Raw genomic sequence first — 19330 nt, 5'->3', positions numbered from 1 at the left:
TCAGACTCGTCCTGTCCGTAGAGTATGAAAAAAAAATAAGAGTAATCCATAATGCGTTATCCCAAAAGGTGCTGTACGGTATAAGTTATGTTTAACCCAAGCATGGTTGCAGTTTTGAATGAAAAGTAACTCGAAATGACAAATCCATGAGAAATAGTAAATGCAGAGTCAGTGCAATCCATGGAGGCAGCCACATTCATCACTGCCTCTTCACCATTCAAAGCAACTCACTGTAGTATTGGGACGCATTATCATTAGCACCACTGTTACCGCTTAAGAGTCACTCAAACATTTGCACAAAAGACAAGATTACAAAAAAAAACATTTGCATTTGAACCAAAGCTGTAGAGGAAAAGACATCAGCCTCCAAGCCAAAAGGGAGGAAAAAAAACATTAAATGATGATTGTAAGAAATCTTCTCGACCATTATATGATGATGTTGGGTGATGCGAGATGATATTTTGCATTCCAAACACGACTATAGATTAAAATGTTTTGGCATAGGAAAAAACACTTTCCCAGAGTTGTGCAAATCACAAGTAAAAGGCAGATGGGAAATCATCCATTTTCGTTGTCATACGTCCAGAAGTAAATTGAAATTTAAAAGCGTGATGAAGTGTTTATGAACAAATGTGATGAAAAACCATGTTGGGCTGTGTTAATCAAATCCAGAGTGAATTTCACAACAGTAGCAGAGGGGAAAGCCATAAGGGGGAAAGATAAGATGGATAAATTTCAACTAAATGTTTGTGATGAATACAAAAAAAAATAAGCATCGCTGATTGAGGACTGAATTCATCATTGTGAAGTCGAGAAAAGTCATTCTGTAGCGCTTTCTGTTTACTTTTCTTGCAAATTGTCCTTATCAGGCACCAAAGGTGGCAATTTAGAGGCCAGCTGGAATTAGTTTTGGGTTTTTTTAAGCAAAGGATCCTCCAATGCCCACCCCTAGCCTCTCAAATTAAATTCTCCAGCACATCCAGTAAACGATGCTCAAATCCCGACCAACCCATCAGGGAATTACAGAATGTCGAAGCTAGCGTGTCTCCAAATGTAGCTAATCCCTTTTAATCAAGAGTGTGCAAATGTGCTTCAGTCAGATCTGATTTTCAGACACCATCAACAAACAACTTTCACCCCGCGGAGATTAAAAGGCTGATTGGTGTTTCGAGGGCCCCGACGAATATCATCATTACAGATCACGTCCTTAATTTAAGAGGCTCGCACCATATCTGCTGTATCATGTAAACACTGATACTGAATTTGGGGACATTAGTCAGGCCTTATACACAATTATACAAGCGTGAGTCACAACGTTTTAATATGTTATGTGATTCTCGTTCACACTCTGTGACCCACTTTTCTTGGGTTTGTCACTTGAACATAATGACAACGTGAAAATAGGAGTCACTCATCTTGTCCAGCATTGGAACATTAGCCTGCTCAAGGGTGGAAAACATAAGATTAAGCCAGAGCTTTGTGGGCTGTTTTCAAAGTCTGCCTGCGCAAGCTACTTAGTCTAGTCGCTGAGCTTTCGTCATAAAAAAAAATAATAAAAAATCCAAGTCGCAGTAAGTAAGTGACTGAATTATTCCAAGGCTCTGAATAATTTCCCCGTCTACATGTCCCCCCCCCGCCCGGTTGACCTAGTTGGAAAGACAAAGCAGTCGAAGAATCCCTCTGACATTCCGTTTGTTTGAAGTTAAGTGACTTCTTTGAGGAGTTGGGTTTGATAGCAGGTACACAGCATGACACCGACTTGATCAAGGTCCGATTCTACCTGAAGCGACGGCGCAGGAAAGGGGAAGTGACCGTGACGAAGGATGAAGAGGGGGAGTGGAGGGATGGAGATCTGGGGGGAGCATGAAGGGAACGTTTCCCCGGCCTGCTTCAGTGTGACCGCCTCGCTAAATTAATTCTGTGCAGCAACTGCAAAAATGGAACTGGAAAAATATCAATACTTGTATATTATGTGCACGAGATCAGAAAACTAAACTAAAGCTAGCCTGACTATGGTGCTCCTCATTGAATGTTAGCATTTAAGTAACGGACTTGATGCACGACTACTGAAATTGGCATAATGTTCAATATACACAACAAAGTAAGATGGAACTGAAAATATTGTTGGTGTCATCAGTTGCTCCTAATCTTTCTTTAATAGTCCAATAGTTGATGACTCAGGTGAAAAGTAAATTCCTTCATAATACTTTAATCAAAAATATTCTCCTCTAAACTTCTCTTCCTAATCTCAGTGACTGTTCCCTCTGAAAAAATATTTGTAAGCACTTCTAAAACAATTCCAACATGACACATGACCCAACACTGCCCCCTTAAGGACAAAAAAGGGGTAAAGAGGTTGGTGGGGTTGCATTTTTTATTTTTTATTTTTAAGCCTATGATAAGTAAAACAAGTTAAATAGGTACACAATCAAAAGGATTAGATGACAGACTAGAAAGAAGATTTATGAGTGCAAGGGGAAAAGGCCCCTTGTTAACATTGGTGCTCTTCTTTTGATGCCAAGTCATTCAAGGGAAGTTGGGTTTAGTGCCACATGGGTGAAAGTGGACTTTTAAAACTATGCAAATGCAGTTCCGCTTTTATACCCACTCTAATCGAATGCGACGGTTTATTTTCAAACCAATCACTTTAAGAAATGACTTCACAATGACCAGCACAACACCAAGAATGCAATCTTTTCAATTTCTGTTACTAATGCATCATTTGAGCCCTGTGCAAAGCATCCTGAGCCTTCATGCAAGATCGCCTCATCTCAACTGAACTTGTCGGACTTTGTCGTGGCTGTCCTAGGATCGGTTGGCATCGTAAAAGCCGTGACTGATGTGGCGAGAAGTGACGCGAATGTCAAATGAGTCAGCGTGGTGAGGACTGAATGCAACGTGCGTCAACGGTGATTAAGATGACCACTTAGCCAATTTACTGCTGCACTGCGTGTTGAGCATGCTGCATCGAAGCCTGTCAATCACTCGTGCGCATTCTCGCCTGCACGTTATGGCTTTGTAAGTTTTCAGTTTTTGAATAGTGCAACATTTTAAAAAGGAAATTGTCATGACAGACGAGCGGTGCAAATCTGTCTCTCTAGTGATGTTATTAATTTAAAACTGATTCTGGAAAGTAGGCCAGCTTTAATTGAATCCCAGAGAAAAAAAAAAATCTTTTAATTTGGTCATCCTTAGGCTCAGCATGTGCGGTTTGAATTTTGTTAGCAATGACTGTATGTGACCTGCCTATCAATTACGAGTAACCATCAGAGTAAGCCTAAGGTTAACATTGACTTGGTCTTTCGAGGAAAAAAAAAATACAAAGAGAGATAAAATAGCTCTTTTGCTCAACTGACTTTTTTTCTGATTGGATCAATGCTTAGGAAAGGAAGGCGCAATGAAGTGAAGAGTGTAATGACAACATTGTTGCCATGGAGCACGGCAGAGGGAGAACAGACAAAGGAGGAATTTGTTATATTCTACTCCACTCTCAGCTTCAAGGTATAAATCCATATTTTACTGCCACAGTAATCTGTAGTTTGGCCTCTCCAAGCTATCCATATCAGACCTCTTGTTGTTTTCTTCTTCCCTGGTGTGACTTCAAAATGACAATTTAAGAAAGTGCCAATGGCAAGTTATGTGATCCATAACTAATTACCCCAGCAAGTAAGACAAATGTATTCTCGGTGCATATTGAAGTTAAAAGGACACTGTCTTCAAGGAATATCATAAAATAAAAGGTGGTCATATGGCGCTAAGGTAAAGTCATCAGGCAGCGTCCTAAAACCGTACGGTAAAAGCTGGGTTTCTCCGAGATACTTTTGTGAGACAATAAAGTCTTTACAGCCGTGACCTTCCTCCATCGCCCTTTGCTGCGTTGCGGCACATACTCTCCATATTTAATGCCTACGGAAGCGACATACATTTTAATTAGCGACGGCCTTTTGACAGTCGCTATCCTCCAGCCATGAATCGAGTTCTCTGCCTCCTGCAGTCAACAGTGTGGTAATCCTATTTGCAACACGCGCATTGGCGCCACTGCCAAGGAAAGCTGAGAAGACAGCAGTTATACAAGCTGCCGTCTACTTTAGTATAGAGCAAAGTAACAGTGTAGTGAGCTAAAGTGCCAGCAATACGCTACATATGGAAACAGGATGAGGTTGGGGAAGAGATGCCTTGGGCTAAGTCAATCAAATGGAAGCCCAATCAGATTAAACCGTCATTCTTTTGGGGCACTCAGGCCCATCGAACTTTTCTTCCTTCTCCGAGATCCTTCCCGTCAGACTAAGAGACAATAACCTAAGAGGATAGTTGGCGGCAGTCAAACACTTTGTCTTTGGCTAACTTCCAGCGGCCACGCAAACGTTACAAACGTATACAAGTGGGCCTTGTACGCTGTCAACGCCGCTCCGGAACGACAAGGACGCTGACTCAGATATCAACTTCCTCCACGTTGTTTACCAGTCTGGGCCGCATCTTTGACAGAGTTGGAGGAAGCCTGAACTTTATCACCACTTTAGAATATACTCAATCAAATGATTTACAATCTGTCCGGGGTGTACCCCACATATCGCCCAACGTCAGCTGGGATGGACTCTAACTCACTGAACAAGCAGGACATGTGAAGACCTGACCGACCTCATGATCACATATTAAATCTGTCTTAATGCAAGTGACTCAAATAATAATATGAGGGTCATTCATATGACATAAAAGGAAAGGCAAAAAGATTAAGTATGAAAGCAAAGCAAAGGTCGATAACACCACATTTGTATTCTCGACGGAGGCTCCACAGCAGGGCTTGTAAACCTTTAACAAGCCCATGACCCTACTTTTAATATCAACAATTCAGCAAATGGTGGCAATTAACTGTGAAATGGAGTGTGGCATTATTTTAAGATCTACAGTCGAGAGCATGGAAGTTCAGCAGCACGTGTAACAACCATGAACATTCGTGTCACCGTCGTGTCAGTGGGGAGGTCAACAAGAACACTGTAAATGCCTACAACCAACTTAGTCCTACTTTCAAGTAGGTCAAACGCTATTATTGCACACCATAAGAGTATTGTTAGCTTGTGCAAATTGGATTTTACCAAGATTGTATACAAATTCCTCCACTACGCCATCTTGGGTGGATCTTTATTTCCCACCGTGCATCCAGACAAAATCACGTCAGGAATCGTTTATCAAATTGTAGTCTTACAAGGCAGATGGAACTACCTGGGTGATCAAACACAAATCAAATTATTCATACAAAAGAAAAAAAAAAGGAAAAAACCCTCCCTGGCTTGAATCGCCGATACAAAAACTCTTCGGCTCCATTTGATGTGGCTGCCAAGACAATCAGCGAGCAAGCAGCTATTAAAACCAACAGGATACTTTGCGTGCCAAGTTAGACACTTTTGCAGATGAAAGCTCCCCTCATAGGTAGAATGGAAGCCCCTCAGTGACACAAATACAGACAAGCACCGTTTCGTCGTCTCCTCGCGAGCGTGCAGCGGAGGATTTGCCAAAATGCGCCGCGTGTAATCCCCGCACAAGGTAAACACACCACAGAGGGGGTTATTTGGAAGCCAGGGAACAGACTCCACTCTCATCTGCTGGCGCTTTCAACGCTGAGGAATGGCAGAGCACGCATCCAGTCGGGACGTTTGGAGCCTTGGCCCCATTTAGGTGCACAATGGAACGTCCTGCAGCTGTCTTGTCCTATTTCTCAGTCTGACTAACTTTTCTTTCTCGGTGACAACATATGTGGTGAATCTTTAATGGATGTGGGACTTCAAGGGGACACATGAGAAGTTCCATCAAGACAGCTGATGTAAAACTTAGAAAAGTTATCAAAGAGTGAAAGCAAAGGTTGAACCCATGACTGATCCTTGAATCATTTCTCGGAGGCAAAGCCAAAATCTATCTTTGGAACAGCTCGTGTGATGTAGCAGTCTTCTTTGTGCTCTCACTGCTCCTTTTTGTCAAACGTCATTGGCTCAAATGCCTAAAAGGTCAACTACGGTCGAGTTTTCATTACAGATATACTCAAATTGAAAAGTAAAATGGCCACTTCTTGCAAAACTGGTTGGACTAGATAATAGATGACACTGAGCACGGTCAGTTGCCAGATGTATTGCAATCATCTGTTTTCAAATCAATAGTAGAGAAAGGAAAGTTCTTTTCTGAAAGCTTTATGCGTCAACTTGACAAAAAGGAATAAAAGAAAGAAGGTGCCACACACACACCTGAGCCAAGGAAGAGCAGCATGGTTATTAGCCTTTGAAACATTAAAAGTGCTGATGCGTGCTATCGATTTCTATCTTTCATCTGTTCGATGGGGCGAATGCATGCATAATGACAATTACAGAGGGCTCTGATCTCTAATCTGCAGGCGATTCATTTTTGTCGATCCGTTCATTTATATTCATTAGCTCAAACGTAGCGTTCCCGTCACGCCGCCCAGGTCGGTTTTTGCTTTTGTACCGCCGCTTTGTTTATATCTTCGCGGCCATCTCGTAAAACCCCGAGCCAGTATCTCAAGGAGGGTCACCTTGTCTGGCACGGGTTCCCAACTCTTGATGGAGAAAATAGCTGCCTCATCTCTTTTTGCAACTTCACTTTGGTTTCATCATTGAAAACAAAACTTCCAAAAAAAACAAGTGCAGTAAATCATGGCGTTTATTATGATTTCATCAGAGTTGCCGCCAGAGGAAGCAAACGCGTCGGAGAGTGAGAATGTTTCCCGAGGAGAGACAAAAAGCAAAACAAGAACCTTTGAGGTTTCACCGATGTCTGACCTGGAAAACTGAGTGAAGATTTAACTGCAGTTTTTAGACGTGCTGACATTAAACACTTGTGCTGTCTATATTTATGATGTTTGTTCAAACTTTTTTGTCTAACTGCTAGGTAACCTTGACGGGGAATCGCATTTATGAGGAAATATCGTAAATATTTATGTGGACTGATAAAATGAAACAATGTTCTGTGACTGACTTAAGATTGTTAAAATGTTTTTCAAGGTTCGTGATGAAATAAAAATTGAAAATTAACAAATGGCAGATTTGGAAGGCTCTTCAAAAGACAAACATCAGCTTTGCCGTTTATCTTTAAAGAGGGTGATAAAAAAATGAGTGTAACAAAGCGGGGGGTGGGGATCAATTACAATAATGGCAAAAGTAAGACATGATGAATAATCAGCGCGCCATTCTTCTTGGGACTTGAGTCATCATGGTTGAAGTGCTTATGTTTGATGAGTGAGCGATTATTGAGATAGATGTAAACAAATGTCATCTGTCAAAGAAAAGCCTGACAGCCATAAAATAAAATAAACTGATGGTGCAGACTTGAAGCACCTCATCACAGTTGGAAGCAAGTGGCAAGATTCCCAATCCATTTAAGCACACATCTTCCATGCCACATTCCCATCTTGCCAGTTTCAGGTTCAGGAATAGTCAAATTGAAAAAAAAGTGACAGAATTAGACGCTATCAGCAGAGGAGGAGAGGCAAGCAAAAAATATATATAATTACAGCATGGAGGCCAGCTCAAGCGTGTTCAAATCATCTATTGTGAATGACTTGTCAGCATTTAAATTATGCAGACTTTGTTCGTGTGAGTTGACGGAGCCAGTGTGTGGGTGGCTTTGACTGGGGGTGTCATTTGTGACTTCCACAATCATTTGTCACTAAATTAGCCCTGACAATGTTAAACCAAAATCGGTTGATTTGAGAACCATGATTCCGTCACTCAATCATCCAAAGGGGGAGAGCGACTTCCTCAGCTTCAAGTACCAAAAATCATACTTCATTTTACGATAAAGATTTTTTTTTTCCCTGATCTGAATTACCAGCAAAATGCTCCCTGCCAAAGCGCTTCATTATCAGCAGTTGTGTTCATTTTCTTTAGGGACAGAATTTCGAGGTGTCATCCAGGGATACTGGGTGTCGGCTTTTGTGGATCTCAACTACGATGGGGGTCCTAAAAGTGCACTGCCTGATGCAAGACTCTCATTGAAGCAGACTTGGGGTGAGCACTTCAGTAAAAACAGTAGGTATCAAAGAAGAAGGTTGATTCCCTCAGAAGAATATATGAAGAAGAGGGCGATGGAGATTTCCAAGTATTATGAAGGACCCTCAGGGAGCGAGGTGGATCAGAGAAGTCCACTGACAGAACCTTCAAAACCATTCTGATGTGGAGGCCAAGAAGTCAACCTTCGCTGACAAACCCACTTTATGAGCTGATGAAGCACTTAGTCCCGTCTTTGACCAATTTTCTCCCTCAAGAAGCTTCACCGGCTGGGATTTGCCGCTTCCCGTGCTGCTTCCATCCAAGCACGTCTTTGCTTGGCCATGGCCTGTTCTGTATTCTACGCATGACAGGTGGTGGCGTCCTGCCGCTCGCTAGCCAGCCTTTTCTATCGACTCCACAAAAGGGCTAGAAAACAAACTTGTTTCAATGTCAAAGTAAGATTGCTTCCACAGCAAAATGGTCTAGACTGCGAGATGACTCATGCCAACTCTTGAATTCCAATCTGATGGTGTCGTAATTTCACAATTATGCAAGCAAAACTTTTGATTTCTTTCGTGTCTCGTCCTCCCATTGCAACTTTCTGCCGTAAAAGTGTATTTTCTTACCACTTTTGCGCACCCAATTCCGCTGTCACGGTATAAACCACATTCGATGAGGCGGGGGAAGCGATAGCTTTTCAGCCATAACAGCTTTTTGATATACGCCGTGTTGCTCGTTCATATGAACAAACAAAAGTGTTTTATATTCAGAAAGTCACACGCAATTGCGCAAACGCTCCGGGGCTGCTACAAACAAACATATGAGCCTGCATACATTATGTGTACTGTATAAGATTAAAGGGACAAACAGTAATTCAGCAGGGCTGTTTGTGTTATGTTACATATCCAGCAAAGGCTTTAAATAATTCACTGATTACTGGCACAGGCACATTAAAAATACTGAAAGGCTCTTGTGGTTAGGATGCTTAAGAGACATTATGGTAATGATTGCAATGGTGCAAGTAAATGGGTCAAACAAATTATGCAAGAGGTGAGATTGTTTTTTTTCTCTTTTTGGATACATTTGGAGTCAAGTTAAGCAAGGATAACAAAGCAAAGCGCAAATTAAATAGACACTTGTGATGGAAAAGTCTCACGGAACACAAATATTTGAAACTTGTCGAGATCAAGGTCATGATGGATGATGGGCAGTTTTGCAGGCTGCAGACAGCTGCTTTAAACTTGGCATCAAAAAAGGTGGAAGGAAAAAAATGGATGAAATGACACCTTCTCTTCTCTCCCAGGTGTGTTTGAAATGAAGTCCCATCACATAAGACCTCATTACCGGACCTCCACGCACTATCACAGGCGAGGGTGCTACAAAGTTGGTGAGCGAAAAATGGATATTACCTCCTGTTTTCTGTCACCACTTTAACAATGATGGGAAAAAAACAACTGGAGCGAAGCCAAGTTGCAAGTTATGGGGAGAGTTTGGATAATGCACGGCACAGAGGGGATGCTGATATGCTGATTAGAAGTAATGATCGGGAAAGTGGGGGAGCCAAAGACTAAAGGGCAGGAATAAATTAAACCAGGCGCTCCCTAGGGGAGGTGCAGACGTGCACTGTGGGTGCTTTGTGTCCATGAACTTTGGATTCCAAAAGTTGGCATAGAAATGTCCCAGAAAGATTCACTCTATGTTTGATTCTGTACCTAATTTAAAGACTGGTTGATTCCAAAATGGCGTCAGAGTACTCACCAACAACAACAGGTGTTAGTAAATGAGAATTGTTAACGAAAAAATTTTGGACGACCTTCAAGGCGGTATTATACTTTCATCCATTTTGCAGTCTTTATGTCACGTCCATTCTGTTATCGTCTGCTAACTTTTTATTCCAGTGGACAGTTAATCACATTTCTCCTCCTGTGACTCTGCCTGCTTGTCTGAGTGATTAAAGTTTCACCACAATCATTCACCAGGCCCCTGTTGAGACCTTTATAGAATTAGATCAGTAGTGACATTGGGGAACAAGGTCACACGCATATGTTGATGATGGACTGGGCTTGGAATAAATAAGTGAGTGCATGTGGAGCTCATCATTTTGACATAAAGGCTAATAATGCACAGCCAGACTTTCACAATAGGGCTTTCAGACTAAGGCTAAGTGTAATTTTTCCAAAGTTTTGAGGGGGGGGTTGGGGGTACACTGGTCTACTCCACAACTTTCACAGTTGCTTAAAAGTTGAAAGTATTTGGCTAAAGGAGAACAGGAGTAGGAGCAGGGCTAGGGGTGAACGGTGCCTAAGAGAACTTCAATCTACTTTCACCCCTCAAGATAGATGGTTTAAATTCAAAAGGAATTCTGGGGTGGGAAAGTTGCAGTGGCCCGTTTCACACTGTGACTGCTGATAAAATACGATTGTTGAAGTTAATTAACTTCAAACTGTCCCACTGGTGCTGCACAGTGGCCAGAAGTCAAAGAAGAAAGCCCGACCGAGCGTTACTGTGTAAGTTAACATCTGAATGGACGAGAGTGCAGATTGAAATGGAGTACAATGCGGTCTGTCTAATCAATTATTGATCGTTAAGTATGGCATTGATTAATTGCCTTAAAGCCAATGCGGGAAAATAAAGTGCCATACATGCAAGAATCAACATAGATGTTGATTCAGTTTCAAGTACTATACTGAGAATTCAACCAATCAGTTTGACCTTTTTCCTGAGCTCATCTTGGTTGAGACATCCTGCAAAAAGCTGTTGGCTCCTTGTTTTGACGTCAATAGACGCATCGAGATGGATGGAGCAAAAATGTCAAGTAATTGCAAGTGCTCGGTGGCTTTATATCGAATTGTAAATTGGCACCTTGGTGTTGGACCCTATCAGCCCGTTTTACCTGTCCGAATGAGGCCAATAACAGCCTATCATATACAGCAGCCGTGACAATAAGAGCCATCAATCACTTCCTGATGTCAGCTGGGTAATTTCAACTGGAGCACGCCTAAGGCGTACATTTATGTGTACGTTGCACCACAGTCCGCAGAAGAGTGGATTTTAGTTTCAATAAGTACAATATGCAAAAAGTATCTTCTAATATGCATTAAAGAAATATTCATTTTGGAAGTAACCCAGAAAACATTTTCAATAATCTCATAATGTATGGGTCAAGTTGAGAGCCAGAAAACACAATGAATAAATTGAGTCTCACACAGTACAAAGCGTGTTGTCAGAGAGATAAAAAGGCTACTTTGTATGTCTATCATACACCGAGTCCTGTGATCAAATGTCAGCGGTTGACGACCTGGAATGAGAAGGGCTCGTCTTCTTCCCTCTCACTCCATCTTGTGTGTGGCGAGCGTGTGTGTGTGTGTGTGTGTGTGTGTGTGTGTGTGTGTGTGTGTGTGTAAATATACTACAGCTGCTGGGGCCCACTGGCAGGTAATGAGAAGTTTATGTGTTTTCATTACTCTGTGCCTGACAACAGAATCACTCTGAGGGCCGCTGGCAGCCGGCGGAGGCTGGAGGAATGCAGTCAAATCAGATTAAGGAGCTGAAATATAGTGTGTGCGGTGCCACAGGTGACTGAACAAACACAAATAGCTCAGCTGGAAGAAGTGCCACCCATTTTTGCTCCACACACACCTGTATAGTTAGGCCCAGATGTATTTGTACAGTAAGGACGTTTTTTATGGTTTGAACTTTTCATTGAATTCCAGGTTTGATTCAAGAGTCAAGATGTTTTAGGGAATCTTCTTTGCTGAGTTATATATTGGGGGTGAACCCCCTGGAAAAAAAAACCCAAGCTTGATCACATTGATCAAATTATTTTTGCATTCAGGTCAGCTGCCATGTGTCACAAGCTTGCACGTGCTCCTCTGATTCTCAATTTGAAAAGAAGAATAAGAGCACAGCATTTCTGAGGTTCTGATGGTGGGAGCAGCAAAAAAAGATACAGGAGGAAACGGATGAGAAAACGTTAGTAAACAGGGGCTACAAGCCGTCCTCTGGAGACCGCCGTCTATTTTTGTAGGCTGACAAGCGTGTTCCCTCTCAGAGCGATGTGCATGAGAGAGCAGTTGGAGGGAGGGGAAAGGGGAAGAAGGGTGACTGGGGGTCCCGGTAAAAAGAGAGTGAATCGGGGCCAGTTCCCTCTTGAAAATTCCCTCACACAGAGTCAAATTCATCTCCCCGTGGAGGCCATGCCGATGACTTTGAGAGCGGAGCATTTGCCTCACATGCTGATTCACGTGACAGCTGGGCTTTGCATGTGTGAATATGCAGATACGCTGGAGTTGCGCATTGGCACGTGCCTGGTGGGACTTGGAGAACATCTTGCCCAATAAGAACATGCATAATTTTATTCCTGATCATATTAAGTAGAAGCCATTTTCGTTGAGACATCAAAAATAACAATCGTTGACATTAAATTCCATCTCAGGCCTCAAACCTGCCGTAGGTGTCTTGGAGTGTTTAAAAAAACACTAAGCACCAGCCAAGACAGGTCGGCCGTCTTAATGATGGATTAATTTTATAAAAGAGAGCTTAAATCCAATTTGACGTTGGGCGTTGGAGAGCTCCCCTGGGAAGTTCACTGACTTGATGACTGACTGACGCAGCTGGACACGCTGCGCTGCCGCAGTGATTAACCTCGTGCTTAGCAGTCACAAAGCGGGTTAAGTAGTTTCAACCCAATCGGGAGTGAAAGACGGCTAACAGAAAAAGACGGAACAGGACCATAGACTTTTTTTTTTTTTTTTTTATCTCCGGCGCCAATCACAATGTTCTTTCCTCTGTCCTGATAGATCGAGGTGAAGTGCTTTCATTAAACACCTTCCCCTCAAAGGAGCACAAGTGGAGGTACAGGTGGGAGAAAATGACACGCAAACACCCAAAATAGTGTGAAAAATCACACATATAGAGAATAAACAAACATTCTCAATTGGGTTGAGATCAGGTGACTGACTTGGCTATTAAAGATTCCCTAAGCTCAAACAAAACAGTACCATACCTAAATTCTTGTCATAAAGTCTTAAAGGGATGTCAAACTTTTTTTACTCCAGTGCTAGAGAGACAAGATACCTTCGTGTTAATAAAATATCTCAACGATAGCCTCGGGACATCTGTGTTATTCTTTGCGCGAGGAGATATTCATTTGAGTTTAGGAAGTGCATTTGAAATCCCCCGTGGTGGACACTAATGCGATGCTTCATTTGGACCGTGACAAGTGTCTGAAAGCCATCCTGAGTCGATGGGAAGGTTAAAAGGCGACTATCTGTAATAGCGCGCTTTCTATCACACTTTTGCCATCTTAATGACTTGGTGCCTTTGGGCGTTTATCAAAGAAACAGCAGATACATTACCAAACGGGGGAAAATGCTCAATGCTTGTCTTGCAGATGGTAAATTCGTGCAATACAGTGGCTTGATTTGAGTCACACTTGTCCGTGTCACCCTAAATATTGCATAGTTACAGTTTCAGGCATGACTCACCAATACTGGTTTACACGGTGAGTACAAATGCATCACGCTGTGGAAGAAGAATGACTCCTTGCAACATCAAAAGGCATAAGCAATGCTCTGCACAGCGCTGATATGGGAAATGTGAGGTATTTTCATGCCGGCTAATCTGCACATTCAGCTCATCTACATTTTGGAAAAATAAAAAGCACGAGAGGCTTGTCCTATTCTAGTAAACATTGTGTTGCCGGATCTATTTTTCTTTCACTGCCAGCTACCTGATGTCAACTTTCCGCCTTCTGCAGCAACTTCCCGCTTTAGAAATTCCCCATCATTAGCATGCAACTTTGCAATATTAATGCAAATCTTTGTTGTTGTTCCGGCATGATGCGCTGCCTCAAACTAATGTCCTGAGGGGTCATGCACAGAACGGTGGTTAAAAGGCAACAACAAAAAAAAGTGTGAAGTTGCTGCTTAGCAAGCCGAGCGCAAGCCAGTGCTCCCTCTCGGGGGTTTCCACGGGAAACGAAGCTGGCAGTAATGAATATCTGGCTCAGGGAGGCGGACCGCATTCAGCCATGCAGGAATAACCAACAGAGCTTGTTTACTTTTAAAAGCATTTTTCCTCATCGCTTTGGAAAGTTCCGATGGCTGAAATCCAGATACCGAATACCCTTGTTGTGATCATCGTGCTGTTAAATGTTGAAGAAAGTTAGTTGGAAACTCATGATGAATTTGCATTTCTAGTCATCCAAATGACACCAAAAGACTTTCTCACTTTTGAGAGCGTTTGCTGGCGGAAGCAGAATTTGTCAGAATGCAGAAAGTCTCTAACTAGCCTGAAGTGAAGGCATAATTACAGGATACTTTTAACAAGTAGGAGTTATTTGGAAAGAAAAAAAAAGCCTCTTCTAAGCAAAGTGTGAAAGCTGGTGACTATTGTGGTGACAATAAACAGGTACAAGACCCGAGTGGAAACAGTGGTTGCATTAATGGCTAGAGGCACGGGGACCATTTCTGGGCACTATGGAGGTTGCCGCCGGTGCTAATAATTATCCAGAGAATACCGCAGACAATTTCCTTTCCATGTAAATCCGCCTTCAAATCAGAGATGACTGGGCCAGCGCTTGTTTTACAGACACCACAGGGAAACGGAATTAAGCTAGATCAGGGATCTTAATGACTATATCCATAGCAGAAAAATAGCCGTGATGTTGATGATCCATCAGTGCTGTCGAGCGGTGAAACTGCAAAGCTATCCTAGAGGTTCTCCAAAGGTCTGACCTCCTTTGGGAAAACCCAGAGGAAGAACCTCCGCATGCTGCTGAGGCTGCAGTCTCAGCACAGGAGAGGGAAGACTTAAGATTTCAAAGCGTCCGTCGGCCCTTCGGTGTGAGCGTCGCCGTCGAAACGATCCCACGGCCGCGGGACCCGTGGACATGCGACTGCCACACTCAACCTTGACATTTTTTTTTTGCCGGCGCGCCTGATTCTCAGCCAGCTTGATTACTCACATATTGCTCTCTCTCCACTTTTTGGAGCCGTAAAGCCATTGATTTCCCTGGCCTGATCTAATCCCCCGGCTTCAAACAGCTGAGCATTAATTAGAGCAGCGAGCGATGCGGCACGTGAGAGAGAGCACGCATCGGCTTCAAAAACGGCTGCTTCAATGTCAGATCACAGCCAGTTTGAGAGGGGCGGTTGTGAAGAATCCTGAAAGGGTTCTTTTTGCGTCTGTCAGACCTCAACATCTCATTGGCCTCACTCCGATGCTGCAATCGGCCTGTCTCCGATGCTGCAATCGGCCCGATGCTGCAATCCTACTCTGGGTCCGAGTGGCTTGGATGTGAAGTGTTGCAAGAAGCTGAAGCGAGGTCCCCGCTGTAAGCAATGCACTTTATGGGGGCCTGATTGAAGGGACTTGAAAGGACCAGTCTCTTTTCTCAAAGGAAAAGAAGAGGCAGAGATGGGGGAGAATGAAAAAAATAAAAAATAAATATCAAATAAGCCTTTCGGTCTACGCTGCTCTGCTTCCATCTACTGGCCGTTGGTGGTGGGATGTAATCCAACATGCAGAGTCACTGGCAAAGCATTTGTCAATGAAGGAATCTTGATGAGGAAAAACATGGAATTCTTTGAAAAGTAGGCAGGCTGAACACGTTCAGGTTTGAATGATTGCAATCAGTTGGGAACTGTTGAATTTGAGAATTTGTTACAATTTTACATTGGGTTCAATTGTTTTCTTTTGTGTGGAAAAACTTAAAGGAAACAAAATATGCTGGTTATTCACATAGCACCTTAGTATTCATCCTCAATGGATTTTCAGTAAATCATTTTGGTGCAATTACTGCATGCTCAGAGCTACTTGCTTGGTTGAAATGTGTTTTTCCCAATTCGGAATGCAACAACATCAGCCCTCGGGCTCACTGGTGGTGGTAGCAGGGGCTGCTTTAACATAGTCAATTTTTCACAGGCCTTGTAATGCGCAAGACTTGTTGCTGGAGGCGCTCGAAAGAAAGACACATTTATCAAAAAAAAAACAATTTGATTCCAGAAAAACATATCTGCACCTTGAATTATTTATAATTGGCACTCCAGTCTCTTGGGACTCGTATGCAATTGAAAAAAAACCCCAGCTGCCCGGCAACTTGTAAAAAAAAACAGCTTTGGACAAGAAATTAATTTGCCTCGCAAAAGGAACATTTCAAGTCTGAGGTTTACGGCGTGAATAGCAAATGAGAAAGTCACCTGTGGAGCACCGACGATGCTCGTCGCCATCTCACCATCTCCCCATGAACTCTGTGATATGCGACGAGGTGCGAGTCCAGCGTGGTCTTGGCAGCAGATGAATCGGGCGGTCGTTGAAAGCGCTTGAGAAATCAAAGATGTCGACTCTCACGGCTTCATTCCCTTTATCTTGATAGGGGTGGAATCTGGTCAGCAGGAACAAAAGGGTATCAGTCAGTGGCAGGGGGTCCAGTTCGTGCTGAACCTGCCGTCTAGTTTCATTCAGGCTGGCACTAAGAAATCAGCTTGACATGATTTACTGTTTAAATTGGAATTGAATTTACAAGTCACTGCTCGAGCCAAGGAAGAAATCGTATTCAACTTTGATGCTGCGGTTTTAAAGTACTCCAAAAACTTACAAGTAGTTTTGAAAGTATACAAACATTCCCGCAGCTTGAGCCCTTGAATATTTTATCAGTATATTTTTTCTTTTTGTTGGCTGTGCGCTTTCTCTTAACCTCAAGAGAAAGCGGTTAGCCGTTAAAACTTGCCATGTTACGAGGTCGACGCGCCGGGTGGCCGAGTGCAAGCTCTGGCGCTAATAAGGCCGGCTCGTGTGCCACTTTTGACAGATGTGTTTGTGCGAAACCGCCGAGCGAGCGGCGGGACCTGAACCGGTTGCCCCTCCCGTCCATGCTGCTGTCTTGGCCTCAAGCCCTCGCTGCCACACACAAATAAATACACAATGTCACAAAAAGATAAGGGCGGGGTGGGTTTCTCAGCTGCTAAGATCCTCATCGGTTTCACTTTGGAAATGGATGTGGCAAGCGTACAAATTCCATCCAAATGTCAACAATCTGAAAAGCTGATCAGCCTGAGGAGCAAAATGTCAGCGGCGCTAGGTCAACGAGCCATTATTGCTCTACAACTGCCGTTTAAACTGGATTTATATTAGGGAGGCGTATCGTAAAATATCGGCTACCCTTTGGAATAAGAGCTCGTTTTTATAACCAGTATTGACTCAAAAAGTGCCCAGACTCCTTTTCCTAATACAAAACTGTCTTCGGATTGTTGCTTTAACCACACTGGAGTCAAGCATATACTGTTCTGTAGGTACTCCAGAAATGGACCAGTCCAAAGTTTCACACTGTCAGAATTATGAATGCAAATGTGACAACAAGCTGCTCTATCTATAATGATTATTTTCCTGTATTTTTTAGACATGTAGCTGCAACAAAAATGCCCAAAACAAACAATACCAGAGTTGGACTTTGGCATTTCCTGACCAAATGCAGGGGGGGTTCTGTCATTTTTACAATGGCAGCAAACTGGTCTTGTAACCTAGCAACAAATACTCTCGACATGCACATCAAGAAGACACACTGATGTTCAATGCAATCAATTGACGAAAGCAGACAAAACGTGATCCCCATTCGAGAGCCTTTGTTTTGGGTCGCTTTTGAAAGTGTGTGATAAAGTGTGATATATTAAAATCTTGGCTTTGCATGTGATTACACAATTTCATTTAAACCACAGATGAGTTGATCACTATATGAAGCCAGCAGGTTTCATTTTGCATGGCCAGTTTCCTCTCGCTCTTTTAAAAAAAGATTTATTTTGCAACTGAGAACAAACAACAGCTAGAAAAGGGACAGAAAGCAAACACTGACACAAATTTCTGTCATAAATTTTCTCCCCCTTACTAACAGCAGGTTTGACATTGAAGCATCGCACAGCTTGCCAACTTGAAACGCGACCTTGCAGACCGAGATGTGCTCGGGGCCACCAATGAACGACGGCGCGCCCTGTGCATGCCAACGTCCGCTGCGACCCCACGACGAATTCACGGCATCTTTTGTCTCTGCGTTATATTAACTTGGCGTGATAAAGACGTCAGCGGCGCTGCGTACGCACGGATAACGTCGTAGCTCTCGCCCCGAGTGTTACTCAGCCGACGCACGCAATAAACGCCGCTATACATCTCAATGACTCTGCGCTTTATGGGCATTGCGCAGCTTGTATTTTCATTGTTAAGGACTGACTCGCTTAAAGTCAAGACAGGGTAATTGTGTAGAATGACTTTCATTTGGATTGCCTCAGAGTGGTTGGGGGCGTTTATTTAGTGCGTTCAAGTGGAGAAAGAGGCCAACATTGATGGAGACCCGCTCCAAATCTCTTTTGCAGAAAAACAAAATATGAGAAACCAGTGTAATATTTGGGCCTAATTAAGTGAAATTAATATCCACAGCTTACCTGTGCATTGCGGTGCAAGTTGTTTGCAGATTTGACGAAGAGCAGAGAGATTCCAAGTTTGAATCTGGGTTTTCTCCACTTGGTCCAACATCCTCAAAGTCCAAAAACACGATTTTTACGGGTTGACAAAGTGTTGTTAATATCCTCTGGTGCGTCCAAAGGCTCAAATGTTCATCAAAAATAAGCTTCAACAGTGCATGCATGCACTAAAGACGCATTTTGTAGGTGCAGAAAGACATTATTTAGATTATAAAAGACAAGAAAAAAACACCAACACGTCAGTTCACGGGACTCCACTGTGTTGGCAAAAAACAATTTGGTGCAGGTAATTGACTTCAGGTGTGTCACGTCAGGTGCGCTTGCAATACTCCGGTAAGCCACAAGGGTTAGGGTCACAAGGTTTAGGGTCAGAGGTCCAAAGTCGTTTTTAAAATATATATTTTTTTAAAAGACAAAAAATTAAATAGATTTAAGAAGATATATTATTGCTAATATCAATATGTTTTCAAGTTTTGAATAAATGTGAACTATAACTGTCAAAAATAAATATGTTATTGGCACACTCTGACACTCCATTCCCTCGGATTGTTACATTTATTTTATTTTTAGTATTAACTATTTGTGGTTAAAAAATAATAGGGAAAATTTGGTGCCTATTCAGTTCCAAATGTTGGACATTTAAGTCATCGTTAGGCTCCAGTGTCTCCGAGTGCCCTTGAATACGCCTGTGAACCTTTAATTGCCTCTATAAATGAGTCTTGCGTGGGCCAGAATAAATAACACACACACACATTAGCATATAAAGTGACTGCTGGAGTTTGTTAGTTGTTGTTTTTTTTCCTATTTTGTACGAGGCGTGAGAAAATTGCAAAGGGAACTTCACACCAATGCAGCAGTTTTATC

The 19330-nt window shown here is 42.7% G+C and overlaps 1 protein-coding gene across 2 annotated transcripts in view; it reads right to left on the bottom strand.

The window, feature by feature from the left end:
- Positions 1-18756, bottom strand: part of gabrb2b (gamma-aminobutyric acid type A receptor subunit beta2b) — a 197919-nt gene extending 179163 nt beyond the window's left edge. For both annotated transcript variants that reach the window (XM_088398667.1, XM_088398668.1), the window contains exons 1-2: positions 18428-18756; positions 16196-16380 (exon numbers count right to left, since the gene is read on the bottom strand). The gene's annotated coding sequence lies outside the window, so the exon portion shown is untranslated. The remainder of the gene's footprint in view (positions 1-16195; positions 16381-18427) is intronic.
- Between the last annotated feature and the right edge of the window lie 574 nt (positions 18757-19330).

The sequence above is a fragment of the Syngnathus floridae genome, chromosome 15 (genome assembly GCF_059516105.1).
Source record: "Syngnathus floridae isolate MCC-2025c chromosome 15, RoL_Sflo_1.0, whole genome shotgun sequence".
NCBI lineage: Eukaryota > Metazoa > Chordata > Actinopteri > Syngnathiformes > Syngnathidae > Syngnathus > Syngnathus floridae.
This window is presented reverse-complemented; position numbering and strand designations above follow the sequence as displayed.